The 7,102-nt window shown below is 41.3% G+C and overlaps 1 pseudogene; it reads right to left on the minus strand.

Moving 5' to 3' along the window:
- Positions 1-411: 411 nt before the first annotated feature.
- The window catches only part of LOC123967421, a 51,590-nt pseudogene continuing 44,899 nt past the window's right edge, over positions 412-7,102 (minus strand).

Raw genomic sequence — 7,102 nt, forward strand, 5'->3', positions numbered from 1 at the left:
TATTTCCTGTTGTCCCCATCCCCAATTCACATATTCTACGTCACACCCCCCATACACACCACAGCGCGAGGGCCCGCCCAGCGATACTTGCAGTTTTAATTTATTTATTTATTTGGCCAGCTTCTTGTTGACACTTCTGTAGCTGAAAGTTGCTGTTGAAACCTATGTGAGATGCACATTTCAAACAAATAGCGCAGGGAAGTGTCACATTGGCCCCTGCGAACGGCACTGCACTAGCACATCATAATAGAAACAGGTGCAGATATCTTTATGGTCCACATAGCTTCAAAAAACATGCTGGAATACTGCTGCCTGCATTAACATACATTTGTTCGGTGCAGATAAAACAATTATTTTCATTCATTTTATACCCTTTATTACTTTGATCTCTAGAGTACTGCACCGCGGCAGAATCATGTCATATTGTTGATGCAGCTTTAAGCCTATATTGTTGTTGTTTACATTTTTATGTGCTTGTCGCATCTATGAGAAGAGGTGGAGACACACAGAGAAGATGAGGAGATGGAAGAAGAAGAAGTTGGAGTGAGCAGGAGCGCCCCCGCTGGTGGTGAGAGTATTGTTGGCAGCTGTGCTGTTGTTGCTGGTGGAGGCTGGAGATAAGAACGTCCCCACTGTCTGAGCCAGGAAGGCATCAAAGCTGCTCACTTTGGTGAAGACCATCACTGGATCTGCTCGTGTTTGACTGGTGCTGTTGTTATTAACTGACAACACTGCTGCCTGGAACCAAGAGCCGCCCTGCTTACACATCACTGGACCGCCAGCATCACCCTGAACAAACAAGAAAAACGGATATGTTCAAGTCCGCCTTTATGTGAAACTACAGAAAATAATGGGGTTTTTTTTAGTTTTAACAAATGTGTTAAAGTACAGACTACAGTGAAAAGTGACAAATGTTTTTTCACTTTCTTGCTGAGAGGTACCTGAGAAGTTTGATACCTCTCATATTTGTTTGGTAAATATAATGACTAATTTACCGTCTGGCCCGGAGAAACAAGTTGAAAAAGTGCCTTTTAGGTAAAGCTGGTACATTTACAGTGATGTTGATCGATGTGCATTGTCCCTGAAAATAAATAGTTTGAGCAAATAAAACAGCGAGTACCCAGATAATCTTAGTTTAGCATCTATACTGGAACCAGGGAAACAACTAGTCTGGCTCTGTCCAAAGGTAGCAAAATTCACCTGCCTGTACCTCTAGAGTTCAAGTTACACTTTAGTTTTTACAGATTAAACAAAAAGAATGTAATGTGTTAATCATTGAGCTTCAGGGGAGCTGGTAGGTGGATTTTGTTCCCATTTGACTGTAAGGCTAGCTCTTTTGCCCTAAAAACAGGGGAGTTTAGTCTGTACACTAAGCTAAGCTAACTGGCTGCTATATATATATATATATATATTCATATATTCTACTAAATGGAGCTTGTTTTAAGTTTCTGATGTTTCAACATCAACAAACACCTTGATAAAACAGAAACATGAAAGTATAATAATCTCCTGCTCTCATTACTCACCTGCCCCAGTGTGAAAGAACTTGTACAAATGCTGTCACTCGTTGACGTGTTTCCACAGTTTACCACCGTGGTCTGGAACTGAAGCAGAACTTCATACACTAAAATAAAGTGAAACATCTGAATCAGGCCTAGATGGCAGGTAATAAACGGGCATACATATTTTTACCAATTTGTTAGTGCCAAAACCAATAAGCAAAGGCCTCAACGTTTAATCCAAAGAGGTGAAATGGTGCAGAGTTAGCATTACTGTGTCAGACTGTGTTATGGACTCACCCCCTCCTTGCCCGGCGCTCCAGCCAGCAGCCCAGCACGTCGAGCCCACAGTGAAGGTTTGTCCGTTGTCCAGGCAGATGGGCTGGATGTGGTTGGACAGGGTGGGTCTGGTTGCCAGACGCAGCACTGCTACATTAGACCCAGTGAGTTTGCTCAGAGTGATATTTGTCACAGCCAGTGTCACCTCAAAGGGGTTGGATCCATTCTGATTCAAACGACCCAAAACGACAGTCCATTCAGACGCTATGGGTGAACTGTGGGAGATAAAATGAACTGAATAAGGACTGAGGAGAAATCATAACTTTGAAATCTCTGGTTGGTTTAAAACAAGGACTGAACATTTACAGATTCAGCTTCTTAGACTGTTTCTCATTAACAATCAATCTGTTGATCAGTCTGTCTATCAACACAGACAGGAAGCTCGTGGTTCTGAGCTCCAAGCCCATTGTTTCCTACTGAAGACATACATCTTCCTCATACCTCACAAATATAAGTTTCATGTTTAAAAAGGCTCAGAAATTTTCAAAAACAGCTGCTCACTGTAGTTTATGTTAAATAAACAGGAGGAAATAGTGTGTTTGTTGGGAACTATTTTCAGCGGCGGATGAATCCACATGTGGTGCTGTAGTGAGCATTTGGGGCAGCAGGACGGTGTGTGGGGGACTGAGTCAGAATAAACTAGTGTGTGTGTTCATGGTTATGAAGGAACATTTGACTCTGTGCATGAGATTAGATGAGAGTTAAGAAAAATACAGATTTACACCAGCTGACTTTCTCCGACATGCTCTCCTGATTTCTTAAACGTGTTTATGTCCCATCTAAATTTCTAGACATTTCTCATTCCTAACTTCAAAAAATCTAAGAACATTATCCGTAAGTCCGAGAGAGCTGAAACTTTTTCAGCACATCCACTGATTTGTGACTAAGGTTTGCCTCACTGCAACCTATGGTAAATTCAGAAGTCAGTCACTCTATATTTTTCAGAATATACTAATTCAATTAACATCTATATCTCCACAAGTCTTTCTTCAAAACACTACCGAACTCGACAGAGTCGTTCTCAAGATGGCCGATATCAAGTGTTTCAAAGGGTTTTCAGATGGGTCAAACGATGAGTCTACAGCAATATTCAGTATCTTGCTATAGCTTGTACAGTATGAACAACATCTTCTTTTTAACTCAGTTTTGGATCAAATGCCACTAAAATAATTAACTACATTTTATTTGGATCCCGTGACACTTTAATCTTATTTTTCTCTGCTTAAAAGTGTTTGTACAGCTTAAACTTGAAATCTCTTGGAAACACAAAATGTCGCAGGTGGGTTGAACATTTCACCCAGTAGTTGGGTAAATATAATAACACTCTCTGATCTCGAGGCGGTGCTGTAAAAATTAAGTTTGCGTTTCCGTAATAATATCAAAGTCCAAATTCTTTCATCTCCTTAATATCTTAAATTGTCTGCGTCTGTTCTTCTCCTCTGAAATTGTCAAATGTTGCGTTTATCGCGACTGGCTTGGATCCCGATCATTGCCGCTCGTGGTTATATTGTAACTTTGGATATGTCCTTACTTTTCTTCTAACGCCACCAGAAGGTCAAAGTTTCCACTTATCCCATGCAAAATCTCAACATCTACTCGATGAACTGACATTCATGTTCCCCAGAGGACAGCTCTTAATAACTTTGGTGATCCTGTGTCCAGGATTTATTTATGACCAAATACCTGCAAAACTAATGACATTTCCATCAGCTTCAGCTGTACTTTGTTTTTAGTGCTAATTAATAAAATGCTATCATGCTAACATGCTAAAACTAAACATCAACATTTTAGCAATATTGGGCGCGTGTAGCATGCTTATGTTAGTGTTTAGCTTAAATCACAGCTTTACAGAGCTGCTAGCTTTACACTTTCAGTCTTGTTCCTACTGAGTGTTTAAAAATCATTACCTTCTGTTAACCTTCTGTCTTAAATGATCAAACATTAAACAGACTTTATACTTATTCTTTTTGTAGCGCGCAGGAACAATAAATTTAATTTCTTTATGCAGCCTTGTGCTGTATAATGACTAATAAACAACTTTGTACCTTGTACCTTGTATACCATCCAAGACATCACTCCAGGTTTCTCACCTTGAGAAGCAGTTGGCGTCGCTCAACACAAAGTCCAAAGCCACCAGAGTCCCTCCACACACATGTCTTCCATTGTTCTGTAGGCTCGCCATCCATGGCCAAACACCAGCTGTTACCACAGAGCTTCCTCCCAAAATACGTGAATTCAGAGGGGCTTGACCACAGACCACAGCTGGAGAGAAAAACAAAAGGGACAAAAGTTTTTTCTAAAGCCTTTTAATCAGATGTTCAAACCCACAATACTTTATTCTAAATTATATTAGAGAAGTTTCCAAAGTTTCCAAATATACCAAACAAGCTGAATTGTTGAGCACATTTAGAAAACATTATTCACAAAACATCTGGGACGACAAGCTGATACTGAAACTGTATAGGGTGAAAAATCAATGTTAACAAAGCCTGGGCATTTCAGGCACTTACGTGGGGCTGTGGTTGTTGGAGTGAGAGTTGTTAAATTGAGGGTGGTTGGAGGTGCTGGCAGGCCAGGACAGGTGGCGTTGAGGTCACCGTCAGTCCCAGTGGACGTGAAGGTGATGTAGCCTGGCTGGTTGCTGGTGATCTGGCTGTTGATCCAGGACTGATACTGGGACACTCGTGTGTAGATCCCTGGGAGATTAGGCAGGGCACAGCCTCTTCCAAAACTCACGACTCCCTCCTGGATCCAGCGACCGCCCTGCTTGCTCACCATCGGACCTCCTGAATCCCCCTTTAAAGAGACAAACATTTAGCAGAAGTTATCTTTGTAGAAAGTGGAATCTGACACAAACAAAATGTAAAAATGATCACCTGACAGGAGTCCTTCCCTCCAGCACTGAACCCGGCGCAGATCATGTTGTTTGTGATTGAGCCCACTCCGTAGTTACAGTTACACTGTCTGTTCCCCACAACCGGAACCTGCACCTCCATCAGGTTTCCTGGGGAAGGAAGGGACACTGAAGAGACACAAATTCAGTTTAGTGAACAACACAAGTGGTGTCGCACAGGTGGTGGTGGGCTCTGTACTATAACTCTCATGTAAACGTTTGCCTAAATTTCCTCAGTCATAACCCAAAGAATTTTCCCATTTCGTTAATTACTAAAAATGCCACCTTAAACAGATTATAATGTGCAAAGAATAATGGAATAATACACGACTTTTGTTTTTTTATTTTAGTTTTTAACCTAAATACTGACTTGTATTTTTAATGTTAAATAAATTATTTTTTAAAAAGCCACAATAACATGTTATAGAGCGCACTGCTCTCTAAATATGGGCATCTGAAAAACTTGTATTGGTTGACCACTAGCAGTAACTCACAAGCTAGTGTAGAAATGCACCAACAAAGGCACTGAAAAAGAAGAATGCTAGAAGCCAAACATGGATGTAAACAATTCATAGATTAAAATATTTAAAATCCGCTCTGCAAATGTTTTATGATGAAGAATACACATTCACATTTGCATGAACTGAAGGATACACACAATGTGATGTGGTTAAAACATAACTGTTGATTTAAACATACCCTTTCCATCCACAGGTCACCTTTAATGACCTTTCCTCTAGCGTCATCATCAGAACAAACTGCTTACTGCAAAAACTCTAAGACAAGATCTGTTATCTTTATGTTGTTTGTTCTGTTGTTTGTGTGTTTGCTAATGTCCTAGACAGATTATGATAAAAGTATCCCTACACAGAGTTAGTTACAGGAAGGGTTTGATGCTCCATGGGATAAAGGATGTTTTGGAATTGAGAAAATGCAGTTGTTGCCAATGTAATCAGACCAAAGAATAAATCTACTCCAGGAGCTTTCTGACCCACCTCCAGTTGCAATCCTGCCCCAGCCGGTGACCCAGGCTACAGTGCTGTTGTAGAAGGTGCTGCGTGGGGCTGCCAGGCAGACGGGCAGGATGTAGATGCTGAAAGTCACCGGTGAGGAGAGCTTCAGGAGGCAGAGGTCGTTGTCATGATTATTGGGGTTATAGTCGGGATTAATGATGGTCTGTGATATTGTCTGAGTCACTTGATTGGGGTTTGAACCCTTTAGAGCCTGGAGACCCAGAACCACAGTCAGAGTATTTGGGGGTATGCCTGTGCTGAGGTAATCAGAAGAGAAACAAAACAGTGCAGATGTGAAAAGCAGAACTGTAGTCAAGATTACTTCAGTCCATTTTAAGTCCACGTCTAGTTTGTATGGAGCTTGATAGATGTGGCAACAGGGAGATATCACTCCCACAAGTTAGTGATGTATCCTCAAGTTTTATTTACATTTAGTTGTTTCCTCAATTTTCCCTTCAGTCTGCATATTTAGCTCATCTCCTGTGCATCTGTTGCTATGGAGACCTCAAATTTTAACTCCAAAAGAGGGAACGAAGAATAATGGAAGAAAATAATTCTATTAATTGGACGGCACGATTCAATAATGGACACAACTTGTTAGGTTCTGGACAATCATGGAACTGCATGGTATGTTGTTATTTGTCGCGGTCCTACACTCAGTGCTTACCCGTAGAAGCAGTGAGCAGCAGTCAGCACCCATTCATTGTTAATGAGGGACCCTCCACAGAAGTGGAACCCATTTGTCTGCAGACTGATTTGCCAGGGCCAGCTGCCTGCAGAGGCCACCTGTCCCCCAACAATCTTGTTGTTGAGCGTAGGCTGACCACACACTGAGGAGAGCGACAATAAAGACAGAGTGAGCAATACTCTCCCTCCCTTAGATATACAGTGAGGAAAATAAGTATTTGAACACCCTGCTATTTTGCAAGTTCTCCCACTTAGAAATCATGGAGGGGTCTGAAATTGTCATCGTAGGTGCATGTCCACTGTGAGAGACATAATCTAAAATAAAAATCCAGAAATCACAATGTATGATTTTTTAACTATTTATTTGTATGATACAGCTGCAAATAAGTATTTGAACACCTGAGAAAATCAATGTTAATATTTGGTACAGTAGCCTTTGTTTGCAATTACAGAGGTCAAACGTTTCCTGTAGTTTTTCACCAGCTTTGCACTGCAGGAGGGATTTTGGCCCACTCCTCCACACAGATCTTCTCTAGATCAGTCAGGTTTCTGGGCTGTCGCTGAGAAACACGGAGTTTGAGCTCCCTCCAAAGATTCTCTATTGGGTTTAGGTCTGGAGACTGGCTAGGCCACGCCAGAACCTTGATATGCTTCTTACAGAGCCACTCCTT

The sequence above is a fragment of the Micropterus dolomieu genome, linkage group LG02, assembly GCF_021292245.1.
Source record: "Micropterus dolomieu isolate WLL.071019.BEF.003 ecotype Adirondacks linkage group LG02, ASM2129224v1, whole genome shotgun sequence".
NCBI lineage: Eukaryota > Metazoa > Chordata > Actinopteri > Centrarchiformes > Centrarchidae > Micropterus > Micropterus dolomieu.